This window comes from Myotis brandtii, unplaced genomic scaffold (genome assembly GCF_000412655.1).
Source record: "Myotis brandtii unplaced genomic scaffold, ASM41265v1 scaffold363, whole genome shotgun sequence".
Lineage (NCBI taxonomy): Eukaryota > Metazoa > Chordata > Mammalia > Chiroptera > Vespertilionidae > Myotis > Myotis brandtii.
The window spans coordinates 5706574-5721179 of record NW_005363938.1 but is presented as its reverse complement, the minus strand read 5'-3'; the positions used below and the strand labels follow the sequence as shown (position 1 = coordinate 5721179).

The 14606-nt window shown below is 47.2% G+C and overlaps 1 protein-coding gene across 1 annotated transcript in view; it reads left to right on the top strand.

Annotated features, from left to right (window-relative positions):
• WBSCR17 (Williams-Beuren syndrome chromosome region 17) overlaps positions 1-14606 on the top strand; it is a 421415-nt gene that overhangs the window by 399948 nt on the left and 6861 nt on the right. The window lies entirely within an intron of this gene.

Genomic DNA, 14606 nt, shown 5'->3' with positions numbered 1-14606 from the left:
GGGGGCGGGGAGGGAAGGAAGGGCTTTCTAAGAATCAAAGTGTGGGGTGTGCAGGAGGTGGCCAATAGGTCGCTCGCACGTGTGTCCACACACACACACACACACACACACACACACACACAAAGAGCTTAGCAGAAATTCTCAAAGATTGGGAATCAGCATATCCAAAAATGTCATTCCACTTGCCATTCATAAAAATTTAAAACATTTTTATGTCAATCAATAGCAATAAAGGGCAAGCTACAACTTGGGAAAACATTTATTATTCAGCTCCAGAGGAGTACTAGATGTTTGGTTCAAAGCCAGACTCACAGATTCTCCTGTGAAAGGAAGACACTGGACAGATTACCCTGAAACCTCCCGTTGTCTCTCTCATGTCCTATGAACACACCTATTCACATGTAAATTTACATTCATACTCAAGTACTCACGCATGCATTCATAAAGGCTCACAGTTTTGTCTGCTCAGAGAACTTTGTTTCCCATTAAGCCAGGACCTGGAAAGAAGAGTTGTGTTCCCTCTACTATCACCACAAGTAGTTCTCATAGTCCAGACCCTCGGCCCTTCAAGGTGAGAGGTCCTTCGAAGGAGAAATGCCAGACAAGTCAAGTCTTGAATCCTTTGGTCCTTGCAACCACTCTGGGAAGTAGCAGACAGCTACTGAGGCATGAAGGGAAAAGTGCCTGTTAGCAAAGCAGGCTAGAATCCAAGCCCTCTAGCACAACCAAAGCATTTTAAGTTCAAATGTAATCTCTTTAATTCAAGATTGATTACTGGGCCCTACTAGAATTTACAATTGTCTAAAACTGCCATGGAGAGCAGGAGAATGCCTGGGTAGACGGGCTCCTTCCCATTGGGAAATGGGGCATTAGCATCAAAGAATCCAGTGAGTGTCTTCATCCATTCATTCACTCAGTTCTCTCAACAGATAAATCTTGATCACCTACTGCGGGTGCTAGTCACAATTGTATTTGGTAGCTGATAAGATATCCACCCTGTTCTCAAGTGGTTTACCCTTGAGGGGGAGAGACAAGTAAAGAGGCAGGAAGCCTACAGCATAGTAAGTGTGGAAGGAGCAAGATAGCTCAGGGCGCTGGGTGCTGGGAGACAGAGGTGCCCTGTTTGCCTGGGGCTTAGAATGCAAGAGGGAAAGAAGTGCTGAGAGAAGGGAGATGGAGAGGCAGATCTGCAGTGCCCTGATAATGCCCCACAGCACAGGTGCCCACACGTCAGTGTGCCGGGGAATCACCTGGAAGGCTTGTGAAAGCACCCACTACTGGGCCCCACCCCCAGAGATTCTGAGTTAGGAGGTTGGGGTAGGGTCTGAGATTTTGTGTTTCTAACAAGTTCCCAGATGATGCCAGGGATGCTGGGACTTGATCCTGAGGGCAATGGAGAGTCACTGAAGGGCTCACCTTGGGGGATGATATGTTTAGACTGTGCACAGAGACCTGGAGGGGTTCAGAGAGAGATGGATGCTCTTGCCACGTAGCTGATTATGGATTGGCAGACCAAATTAGGCTGTTCATTGCTGCCTCCAGTTCTAGGATGCATACTATAAGTCGGCCGTGTTTGTCTCCCATCAACTGATTTTTAAAAATATATTTTTATTGATTTCAGAGAGGAAGGGAGAGAGAGAAACATCAATGATGAGAGAGAATCACTGATTGGCCACCTCCTGCACACCCCACACTGGGGATCGGGCCTGCAACCCTGGCATGTTCCCTGACCGGGAATCGAACTGTGACCTCCTGGTTCATAGGTCGGTCGATGCTCAACCACTGAGCCATGCCGGCTGGGTGATACTTTAAAGTAAGTCTAATGGTGTGTTTTGCTCTACCACGTGTTCAGAATTAGAGTGCACTCTCGGCACTACCCTCTGGCCGCCAGGCTGCCCCTCCCCTGGCTCTGCAAGGTTTCTCTCCTTCCTCCTAACAGCTCCCTCTACGCCAGGAGTCGTTCCCACCAGTCACGTGCCTGGGCATCTTTTAAAACTGCTTCATAAAGTGCTGTGGGTTAATGGAGACTAATTCAAAGCTCTGTAATAAGGCAACTCCCAGAAGAAGGAATTGGTGTTCCATGGACATTGTTAGCTTAATTAATGGACTCTGTTGTAATTTATTGTCAAACAGCAATTAAACAGAGATAAAATAGGCACTGAGGAGGGTAATTTCCTGTCTTGTAACAGGTGTTTGTCAACAAGATGGAAATGGTTCCCAGCCATTCAGAGAGCCCGTTCGCTGGTGGGTGTCTGCCAGCGAGCTCATGACCAACCTTGGTTTGGTCTGGTTACTAATTTGGATTAGACAAACATTTATTTCTTTTTTGAGCCTAACCTTCATTTAAAAATAGGATATCAAGGACACAGCAGCCTTTGGTGTTAGCTTGACCCCATTTAGAGCAGAGTCTTGTTCAAGGATGTGACAGCTCCTCACCCCGCTGCAGGCTGCTGCCATCCTGGGCCCAGGTCTGGGGGGTCCCCACGCTAGAGCAGCCAAGGTCGCCCCTCAGGGGCAGAGGCTGTGGGAATGGCCTTCTTGGCAGCCCCTCCCTGTGTTCTCTCTCAGCCGACCCCCTTACCCTCCCCAACTGCTGCTTCTGATTCCCTTGGTGGCAAAGGTCAAAAAGAGAGAAAGGGGTGGGCAGTGCTGCCCTGAGGGGCTCAGGGGCATGGAGCATCTTCCTGACCCCTTAACACTTCCGATGGCTCTGGGGCTGCTCTAAGCTGAGCAGTTTGCCTGAGGGCCCCGCCGTGTAACAGGCTGCAGTGAGGTCCAGGGCCACAGGTTGGGGCCCCGCCTACAGACAGCTCTGAGCACTCAGGCCAGAGGCCTGGCCGGGCTGAGGCAGGGAAGCAAGATGCTGCTGATGATTAACCCATTTCTATTTTAGTAACACATTCAGTGCCATCTTGTAGGTAGTGACTGCCCCCTTCACTGATGAGAGACTCATGTAGTGTGTTCCGTCCCACTCTTCAAACTCAAGCTCTGTGACTCCTGGACTTGGGCACTCTGCTCTGCCATCTCGGGAGCATGTCTCCAGTCCTCGAGCCCCCAAATGTTCTCTAGCCCATAGCCGGCCATGGTAGAAAGAGCTGAGCAAGCATAGAGCCAATGCTAGGGAAGTGGAATGTCAGAGCGAAGGAGAGGAGGTGCGGGGGGCATACTCCACGTTTGAGGGACAATCAGGCAATTGGCTGTGGCAAGTGATCGAGGGTGGTCAACAGGGAGAATAGTACTGAGAACCTTTGGGCTTCCCACCCAGTATCTCAGGTGTGGTCCACGGAACTGCTGGCCACCAGGAGCTCCTTACAAATGCTGATCCCTGAGTCCCAGACACACAGAAAGTGGGGCCCAGGAATCTGCATGTCAACACTCATCTCCAAGTGCTTTTTTTCCCCAATCGACGCAATTATTGATCATCTGTCATGTGCAAAATTGTGTGTTAGACATATAATAGTGAAGGTATGTCTCTCTTTGTCCAGGGCAGGTCCAGGTTATGCTTAGTGTTCCAGCCTAACTTTTTAAATTCATAATACTATTTCAGTTTTTATATAATTGAGTTTTTAAGATAAAATTCACTTTTTAAAAAAAATCATCACTGGAGGATATTTTTTGCATTAACTTTTTAGAGACAATGGAGGGGAGTGCAGAGGAGAGGGAGGGAGAGAGAGAGAGAAGAAGATAGAGAGAGAGGGGAGGGAGAGAGAGAAAGAGGCAGAGAAAGAAAGAGACGTCGATGTGAGACACATCAATTGGTTGCCTCCAGTTCACACCCAGATCAGGGCCAGAGATGGAGCCTACAACCGAGGTACATGCCCTTGACGGGGAATTGAACCCACGACCCTTTGGTCTGCAGGCCAACACTCTAACCACTGAGCAACCGGCCAGGGCTCAGTCTTCTTAACGTATGGTTTTGTGAGTTTTGACAAACATGTGGTCAAGTAACCCCACCACAGTCAAGACATAGAGCAGTTCTGCCACCCCCTCCATTCCCTGACCCCTTTGGAGAGAATTCTGCCTCTGCCCAGGTGCTTTACACACATCAAGCCTGAGGGCCTGCTTCACTGCGAGTGTGCGGGGGGGCCCCCCATAGATGCTGCCCATGTACAAACAGAGAACGTCCCCGCTGCAGGCTCCTCCCGGGTGAGGACCATAGCTCTCCAGCCGCCCATGCGTGGACAGGGCATGACCAGCACAGGGTCCAAGTGCTGTGGCCCTGGGGACTTCGGGGAGAACTTTGAAGCAGCTACTCTGTAGTGGGGCATTCTTAAGACAAGGTATGCACCATGGGGAGGAACTGAGGGGTGTCAGGCTCTGTGCCGAGGACCTTTCTGATTTGCTGGGCTCCGGGGAGGGCACCACGGGTCCCTTCTGTTTGTCCTTCTGTCAATACACTTTATTCTTCCTCTCCCTCTTTTCTGAGAAGCTCACATCCCTCCCCTCAGTTAATCCATCACCAGAATGACAGACGAGAATTCTTTCATCCCACAATTAAATTTAATCTGATCTTGGACTTACTCTCTGATGGCTTCATCCCTTCAGCGACACATCATCCCCCACCTTGTCACGATGATGCATGTGCCAGGGAGGCGCAGAGCCCCGCTGGAGTGGCAGGCTCTGGCGCTGTTAGCAAGTGGAAGGCGCTTGGAAACACAGACGCTAATGACATCCAGCAGCCTCATGGCTTCCAAACAAAGTCATGTAGGCGTTGGGGCTCAGGGGATGGAGCCGTTGAGAGCACATTGACGTTAACACCCCCTCCCCCCATGGCTTCGCCCCATAAAACAAGCCCATGGTCTGGGCAAGGGCTTCCCACATTTGGTAGGAAGCAAACCCAGTAATCCTGATTTCTGGAAAGCACCATGAGGTCAAAGGAGGGCCAACAGGGTTGGAGGAGTGAGGGCAGGGACTTTTTATTTTAGGAAAACCGGCCACATACACCAAAGAGAGAGAGGGGAAAACAGGGCAGAAGACACCTGTGCTGTGGGAGACACGGCGGAGTTTCTGTGCTGCTCAGTTCCATTCCCCTTCTCTTACGCAATATTTAAAAGCCCCCCTGCCCCCCGAATTCCAGTGAGACACTCATACATTCATTTTGCCTTGTCGCTGATTTTATTATTCCAGGGTTGTTAGCTCCTGCCTCCTGGGCTCTGCCTCCATCCAGCCCACATGCGCCTCCCTGGTGCCCGCCCCCTTTGCAGACTTCCATGGAGGGCAGGGTTACTGGCTTTCTGCTTCCTGGGCTTTGGGGAAATCTATGGGGGACCTGAGCCTCTTTCTCTGCCATCTGCTTTGCTTCCCTTTTCAAGCTCCAGTTTCCAGTTCCCTCCTTCTAATTATGCCTGAAAGTGGGTCTCAAAGTCCACACACAGGGAGCTGGCGAACTCCATTTCCTAAGTGGCATACAGAAGTAAACGCACGCGCCGTTGACCTTGCTCAAGGAGCACTCGGGTTAAGGAGGAATTACTGTACGCTTCTTTCTTGCCAGAATGGGTTGATGAGCTGTTCTTTCCAGAAAATCCGAATTACAATCATAAATTGTTTTCCAGTAGAAATTATTAGTTGAAAGTTTTATATCTCTTTAGAATGTTAGTTGATTTCTCTCCAAACACACAGAGGGATCCAGGCAGGTTTTGTGTTAATGTTGGGCTTGGAATAAGGAACCCAGACTGAACAACGTGGTGGTGGCCACATTATCAACTGAACATTCCTACCTTGCCCAGAGCTGTCAAATTCAAAAAAGTCACTGCTAACCTTTTTCTTTTTTACTCAAGATACAGCAGCATTACAGGGAGTTTAAAAACATATAAATTGAAATCACCCATAATCCTACCACTCTGAAACCGCTATTATTATTTTGGAGGCTTGCTTTAGTCTTTTTTTTAAAGAAACATCTTGGGGGTTTTTTTAGGTTGTTTTTATATCACAGAATTAGTAAAGAAACAATGCCACTGCTTCTGAAGGACGTGAAGCGGGAGGAGACAGCTGCTGGTGAAAAGGCGTTTAGGGCTTTAGCACTACAAGGTGTAGCAGAGTTAGTGCAAAATGTTAGTTGGTCATTTACTTCAGAGTTTTGATTTTTCTTTGGCTCAGTGGTGTCCACTGAGTGATTATTTGGAAATATGTTTTTTGTTTGGAATGGAGGACATTTGAGATCATGGCCAATCAGAATTAAGGGTGGATCTGGAAGAGTTTAGGGCTAGTGGAGTTGGGGCCACTGGTACAGGATGTCAGGGCCTCAGGAGTCTGGGTTCCCACTGGAGGAGGCCAGAGGAAGGCCAGATGTGAGTAGCAGAATGTCTAGACTGTCCTCATCTTACCACCTGCCTGGCTCAGGTGCTAGGGTTTGTGTAAAGTGCCATGGATCAGAAATCATGCTGGAATCTCACCCACATGGGGATCACTGAGGGTGCCATATACACACTGAGGTTGCTTGTGTGGCCTCCTTATGGCTTCCTCCTGTAGCTTCAGGGGGTTGAGTGTCATAGGCAATGGGTCCTGCTTTCAGGGGATTCCTATCAATCATCTTGACTGCCTGGTACTGCTTCCCAAAGGCTAGGTTCATGTCTGTGAAATTCCTACAGTGCCTGAGTCTGTGCCCTCCATGGAGACTGAAGGTCAACCAGCCACATCTTGAAGGTGAATCCCAAGAACCCTGGCAGGAAGGATTTATGCACAAGGATGGGTTCTTGTCAGCTCAATCTCAGTATCCTCCATGTAAGTGGTTGGTTTGGCCATGGACTTACCAAGATTTCAGAAAAGGAAGACAAGTTCTGTTTGGGGAAATGTGAGTTTTGGGGAGAGTGGACTTTGAGAATCCCAATGGTGATGTCCTCCAGGCAGCCAAACATTCCAGCCCGGAGCTGAGGACAGATGGGGCTCCAGGGTGTGTACTGAGGGACATCAGAGCAATAGTCCTAGGAAAGACCCTAGGGAAACAAGGCATGCGGCCTGCAGGCTATGAGTTTGACATGCTTGCCCTAGGGCATCTCCATGTTTAGTGGGCAACAGAGCCAGAGCAGTTCACACAAGAAAGATGGTCACACCAACCAAGGAACAGTAGCATCAAATGTTGCTGCCCAGAGTGAGTTAGACCACGCTGCGTGTTAGATGTAGCAACAGAGAAACCGAGGGAGGGAGGACTCTCCGTGGAGTGTGGCGTGGAAGCCAGACTGGAGTGGGTGCAGGGAAGGAAGGGAGGCGGGGAGGCAGAGGCATGATGGAGAGAACGCTCTGGAAGCTTGACTTTCAGGGAGAAGTGACAAGACAGGTGGGTGGCAGCGGCAGCCAGAACTGGAAAGCACAGTTAAGACAGAGTGAAAGGAAGTGGAAAACTAAACAGAAAGGAACTAATTACATTTCTAAAACATTAGTGGAAAGTGTAGAGAGGATTAATGCTTGGAAAGTAGATGTTCTGTAGTCTTAATTTGAGCAAAACTAAATTTCCCCTGGGTCAAATTATGGGATATGGGAGCAGAAATTTAAGGGTTTCTCTTTTTTTCTGAGAGAAATATGTGAATTTATCTTGACAGAAATATAGGCATCGGCTGACCTGCCAACCCAGATTCACTCCTCTGAGAAACACAGTTTTTAGCTCACTTGGCACAATTTACATGCTGAAGGCCCCAAATCCCAGGGACATGTTCTCTCTGACTGAGGAGGCTGGGCACATGGTGGGCATCTACAGATGTTTAGTGCTAAATGAAGAGTCACAAATGGTGTATCAGCTGCTGGCGGGGATGGGCCTGATGCTTCGGCCAGGCCTGTGCTGTGGCCACGAGCTGAACCCAGAGTGGCCACAGCCTGGCACCAGCTCCAGGTTGGGCCCCTGAGCTCAGGTGGGAGGGTGGAGACACAGCGTGAGAGGACCAATCCAGGGGGAGGGGTCCGCAAAATGAGGAGAGTACAGCCACTGTGCCAGGTGGAGTTTGGGCTTCTAGAATCAGGAGTAAAATATAGAGTCTCTTGCGTGGAGACATGCCCCCACTTTTTTAGGGTCATTGTCATTGGTCAAATAACATTATGCAAATGAACAGACCCAGACCAAGGCCTGGAGAGTAAGGGCCGTGTGGTGTCTGTCCTTGGACACCTGGGCCTGAGTCTCAGGGCTGGTTCCGTTTCAGAGCACCTTTCCCTCGGCTCTCACACACGAGCGTCATACCCAGGCCCACGGCTGACTCCTCTGTGAAGGTTCTGAATTCCAGTGGTCGAGGCTGATCAAGTAGATAATTGGCCTGGGACTCCTCGGGGAACATGCCAGGAGCAGAAAACAGGCACAGCCCTTGTGCCCCCACTGCAGAGGTGTGAGGCGGGGGCAGGAGTCAGAGATGAGGCACCATGGAAGCTAAGGACCTGGGGCAACTGGGTGGCATTGGGGACACAGAGCTGACCCCAGTCCAATGCCTCGGGTACAGGCTGCTCAGCAGTATTGTTGAAGCGCTTGGGCCAGCAACCCCTGTCCTTGGGGACCAGTGGCTCTGGGAGAGGACAAGAAGCCTAGAGTGGCGGAGTGCCGGGAAGGAGCTAGGGATAGGAAATGCCACCTGTGGCCACAGGGAGCCAGTAGGGAAGAGCAGAAGTCTGCAGTGAGGCAGAAGCGAGGCCCGTCCTCCACTGGCGCACACAGTCAGGGAAATAAGAATAGCACATATACAGGGCTTACTGTGTGCCTCCCCCTCTTCTCACCCATTCATTTAATTCCGTAACTACCCTGTGAGGCGAATCCTATAATTAACCCCATTTCGAAAATGAGGAAACAAGTCCCTTAGGGCTAACGCAACTGGCCCAGGGTCATAATGCCATCAAGTGGCAGAGCTTGGATTTCACAAGCTGCTTCAGAGTCCAAGTCCTGAGCCAAATCATATTCTGCCCCTTTGATGACGCAGCACAAACCCAGGATGCTGCTTCAGCTGGCAAAATGGGGAAGCGAGGCAGTTTTAACTAAGATAGTGTAATAGGGAGCGAAGTATTTGCAGCACTTCCACACTGTACCTGGATGCAAGCTTACCTTCTATTTCACACACACAGATCAGAAAGAAGTGCATCTGCTTATTGAAAAATAGAGTCTTTCCCAGCTGACATGGCTCAGTGGTTGAGCGTTGACCTATGAACCAGGAGGTCACGGTTTGATTCCCGGTCAGGGCACATACCGGGGTTACAGGCTGGATCCCCAGTAGGGCGCGTGAGTCCCGGTCACGGCACATACCGGGGTTACAGGCTGGATCCCCAGTAGGGCGCATGAGGAGGCACCCGATCTTTGATTCTCTGTCATCTTTGATGTTTCTATCTCTCTCTCTCCCTCTTCTTTCCTCTCTCTGAAATCAATAAAAACATATTTTTTAAATAGAAAGAAAAATAGATTCTTGGCTACTCCAAGATTGTTGGATACTCACCTGATTTAGCAGTCCGGGTGAGCTTGGACAGCATGCTTAAGAATTTACTCCTGATTCCTGAGAACTTGGAGCCAGCTATCCTGCTCGCCAGCGTCCCCTCTCACACTTGGCTCTTCTGACCCTCATGCTGGTGCTCCTCACATTTAAGACCTTTCTCCAAGAAGTCCTCGCTCTCTCCATAAATCTATATGGGCCAGACCCTGCTCCCTCCCACCTCCATTGGGATCACCCTGATCTACCCCCTCCTGCACCTGTCACTGCAGGAAAACTGACCCAAGGTTTTGTGGCACAAATATGTCTCCCCATTCATTCTAAGTAGCAAGTGCATTTTCTGGAACCACCTTGCTTTAATCCAGCACCTCCTTCAGTGTCGCCACTTTTGTTCAGTCCTTTACATTTTACTAAGTTGTTAATACAGATGAGTGACAGAAGGGAGAAGACTGAGGAGGGAGGCCCTTGGGACCATCCCACCTCCAGGACCTGGCTTTTTGCAAAAAAACAGCTGGTTCTCTAACGTGTCATCTCAGCTCCCAGATATATATTTTAATTAACCTTATTGATGTATAAAGTAAATACAATAAAGTGCATCTATTTAAAGTATAAGTTTGATGCGTTTTCATAGGTATATACATCTGGGAACTGCCTTCCCCCCAGTCAAAACACAAAACATTTCCACCCCCTCCTTCCCCCCCTCTGCCGCCGCCCCCGACACACACCAAAGATTGTTCCTGCCCCTTTTCTCTAACCCCCGTTCCCAGGCAGCCACCACTCGACCACTCTGAGATACACCATGGAGACATTTTTTCTGTATTCAGTTTGGGATCTGGAATGCCCCGGACAGTGGTAGAAAAAGGCTGTTTTTGAGAATATACATGTACACGTGTAGTTACAAGAAACCATTCAGCCAAGCAACAAAGAAATGCATCCCAAAGCAGGCTTGAATCAATGGAACCCGCCTCTCTGCATGCTGAGTAGAAGCTGGGTGAACTGCATTTCTCCTTTAGGCATGGTTTTCCGCACTGACTAGGCCTGGTTTTAAAGTGATGAGAAAGACCCTTAATATGAAAGCAATTGCAAGCCAGGCTTTTATTGACATTCCGATGGATTTTCTATGTTCCGGAGTCATTGCACAATTATTTGGCTGGTTCTTGTTTATCTGGCCATACCCTGAATGTTTTAGTTCTCCCTCAAGGCTATTAAATCTAGGTTAATACTTGTGTGTGCCACTTAGATCATCTCAAATAGAAAAATTGGTGTTTTTTTCTCTCCTAAATGAGAATTAACTGTATTTGAGCTCAGAGGTTTTCTCCCTAATGCCTTAGTGTTGTGGATAATGACGTTCATTTCTCCTCCCGGCCCCAGCGGCCAAACGTAGAATAATCCCATTCAATTCAAAAGACATTTATAGAACATTTGCTTTTTCCAAGATAATTTTCTTGGTCCTTATGCTGTATAAAAAGGGTAGGCTACTGATGTCCTAAAACAACCACAATGAAAACCTGTAGCAAGGAAAGACACATTCATAAAATACACAATTGTGTAAGTTGAAGAGATGACATCTGGGTGGGGGCTTTGTGGACCAGTGGAGACGGTAGGGGTAGGGTGGGGATATCTTCCATATAGGGAAGACTATTGGCTATTTTTGAGAACTCTCAAGTCATCTGTCAGGCTAAGCCAAGAATCTAAGAGTTAAGCTTGAAAACGTAAGCTGCAGCCCTGTAGCGCAATGTCATGGTAAAAATTTTACTCTTAAATCAGTGGGCAGTGGGAGCAATGAAGGCTGAGGCAAGGGATGCTATGATTTGAACCTGCAGGATTGGCTAGGACCGATGGGAACTGGGAACGTCTGGAGGTAGGAGGACCAGTTACAAAGCTACTGCAGCAGGTCCGGTGCCAGCAGGTCAGGCTATTAGGAAGAAATATGTAAAAGAGACATGCGGAGGCAGAAATTGTAAGACTTTTAACGTTATTGATGAAGCAGAGGGAGATAGCAAAGGTGATTCAAGTTTACAAACCTAGAGCCTGGGAGAGATCAGGGTTATGGGAGCCAGTGGTCTGTTGACCCTAACTGGAAGGATGAGAGTCAGCAAGTTCCAGGCAGTCACCAACTCAGAGGAGGAAGCTTCACCCATTGGCCCCTCAGCAGCACATGCTTCAGGGTTACCTTGGCAACAGCGAGCATCATACTGGAATGACAAATTCCATAGAGAGTGGCTTGGCCATAATTTTATACATGAGCATATAGATAGATGATGAGATAGCTCTCAACAATAGAGCAGGTTAGATACTTTGAAGAATCTCCCCAGTACTGTATAACTAGATTCTAGATCATCTACAACAAATCCAACTTAAAAACCTTTTTAGGTGCACAAGAGCTTTGTATCCATTAGCTTTTGCTGTGTAACAAATCACCCCAAGACATTTTCACATCAACAAAATCTGACTGGATTTACCATGACAGACAATCACCAAAGGAACTTCTAAGGAATGTACTTCAAGAAGGAAGATGAGCCCAGAAGAATGTCTTGAAGCAAGAATGAACTCCAAATAAAGAAATTAATAAACATATAATAAAATCTACACAAATATTTCTTACATAAAATAATGAGAATGATGTCAATTTGCTCCTCTGTGGAAATATATCCAAAAGACTGAACAGTTAGAAAGAGATGATCAGATTTCATATGCTAATGCCCTTGAATTTTATTGATTGGAAGTAGATGTTAAGACGTTGAATAACTTAACATTTTCTAAGTTGTCAATGGCTACATTTCAAGAGTGAACAATAAAAAATAGAAATGGCATATAATTTCCAAATTTGTAGAGGGAAACAATGAAATATGATACCACTTCAACAAATAACCCCAAAACACAACCAATCCAAACAAAGGCAAATAGAGGAGAAAAAGGAAACAGAAAAGGCTGGACACACAAAGTACAAAGAAAGATAGTGGAAATAAGTCCAAATATATCATTAATCACAATAAAAGCACATGAACTAATCGTTCTGGTTAAGAGACAGAGACTGTCACCGTACATTTTTTAAATTACAGGAGTATTCCATCTTCAAGAGACACATTTAGAATACAGAGAGAGAGAAACTTTGAAAGTAAAAAGATGGAAAATGGAATGGCAGGCAATTCTAAAGAGCAAAAAGCTGGGTGACTACATTAATATCAAACAAAGTAGCCTTCCACACACAAAGAATGATTAAAGATGAAGTGCATCATTTCATGATGATGAATCTCACCAGGAAGATAGAGTCATTCTTAACTTGGATGCACCTCTCAGATCTGTCATGTTCTCTCCTCCTTCAGCATCGCCACTTTTGTTCAGTCCTTCATCAGCCCCTGGGCTTTCATCAGGCCCCACCGCAGTTCATTCTCCCTCAGCAGCCAGTGTGGCCCTCCTACGATTCCCTGTGATAAAGCCCCGATCCCTGGGCATGATTTGTCCTTACGGTGCCGTGTCCTCTACACTGTGCCCAACCCCTTTCTACTTCTGCCCTGTCACAGCTGTTACACTCCATCGTCTCCACTGGTCTTCAGGCCTTTGAACATTCTCTTGCCTTTGTCTGGTCTGGTCTGCCTTCTCCTACTCATCTGGTTGTCCTAAATGCCCCCTCCTCTGGGAAGACTACTCTGCCCTCCCTCTTCTGGACTGGGGCCCTCCTGTTCTGGTTCTAAAAAGACATTTAGTATATTTCATAGCATTATTTCACACAATGTCATCCTTGCCTCTTTACTTCCCAGCCTACTTGAGTAAAGGGTGAACTTCTTGACGGTAGGTCCTGTGCCATTCATTCATCATGTCCATAAGAATTTATCGAGCACCTCCTGTGTGCCAGGCACACTTCTCAAAGCTAGGGATAGGGCTGTGAACAACAACAACAACAACAAAACTACAAACAAAACTTCTGCCTCGTGCCTTTCACATTCTAGTGGAGCTAGGGATAGGGCTGTGAACAACAACAACAACAACAACAAAACTACAAACAGAACTTCTGCCTCACGCCTTTCACATTCTAGTGGTGGGAGTCAGACGACAAACTCTATGAATAAGGAAAATAAATATAGTCTATTAGAAGATAATATGTTCTTGGAGAGAAATAAAGCAAGGGAAAGGATAAGGAGTAAGTGGTGTAAGTGAAGTTTTAAATAAGATGGTCAAGAGAAACAATCACCAAGAAGATGGCATTTTGGCAGAAACTTGGAAGAGGTGAGGGAGTGAACCTTTCATATGTCTGGGAGAAGAGCATTCAGAGAGGAGGGACAGCAAGTGCAAAGGCTTTGAGCAGGAGCAAAGATGTCGTATTAACAGACCAACAAGGAGGCTAGTGTGGCTGGAATAGGGTGAGCAAGGGCAGAGTGGTGGGAGTTGAGCTCAGGGAGCTGTTATTATGTTGGCCTTGTAGTCCATAGGAAGGATTTTGGACTTTTATTCTGAGTGAGATGGGAAACCTCTGGAGGATGTTGAGCAGACGAATGGCATGGCCTAACTCCAATATAAAGTAATATAATTTTAAATGATATATTTTAAAAGCAATCATTCTGAATGCTATATTGAAAATGACCAATGGAGGCAAGGGTGGGAGCTAGGAGACACTTTAGGAGACCATTGTACTAATCTAGTTGAGAGATTAAGGTGGCTTGGAACAGGGAGGTCGTAATGGAGGTGAAATCTGTATATGCTTTGCTAATGGATTGAATGTGATATGTCATAGAAAGAGGCAAACAAAGGGTGAAGACAAAGTGTTTGGCCTAAACAACTGGAAGGATGGAGTTGTTGTTACCAAGAGGAAACAGATAGATGTTGGATGCGTGTGAGGGGGAAGGGAAGATACAAGGCAAGGAGGAATTTGGTTTGGGTCATGTAAATTGAAATGCCTATTAGACATCCAAATAGTATGTCAAGTGGGGAGTTAGATATACAAATCTGGAACTGAGGGGAAAGTTTGGTTTGCAGATAGAAATTTGGCACAATCAGAAAAAGTCACCATATAGATGCTATGACAGCCCTAAGAATGGCAAGCTCTCCAAGAGAATGGGTGTAGAGAGAAGACATGTATCACCTGCACCCAGCACAGCATCTGTCCCACATTTGGTGCCCAATCTACACTAATAAAAGAGAAACATGAAAATTAGCCATCACTCTGCCACTCTGCTACACCCACCAGCCAATCAAGAGTGAGTATGCAAATTAACCCAACTA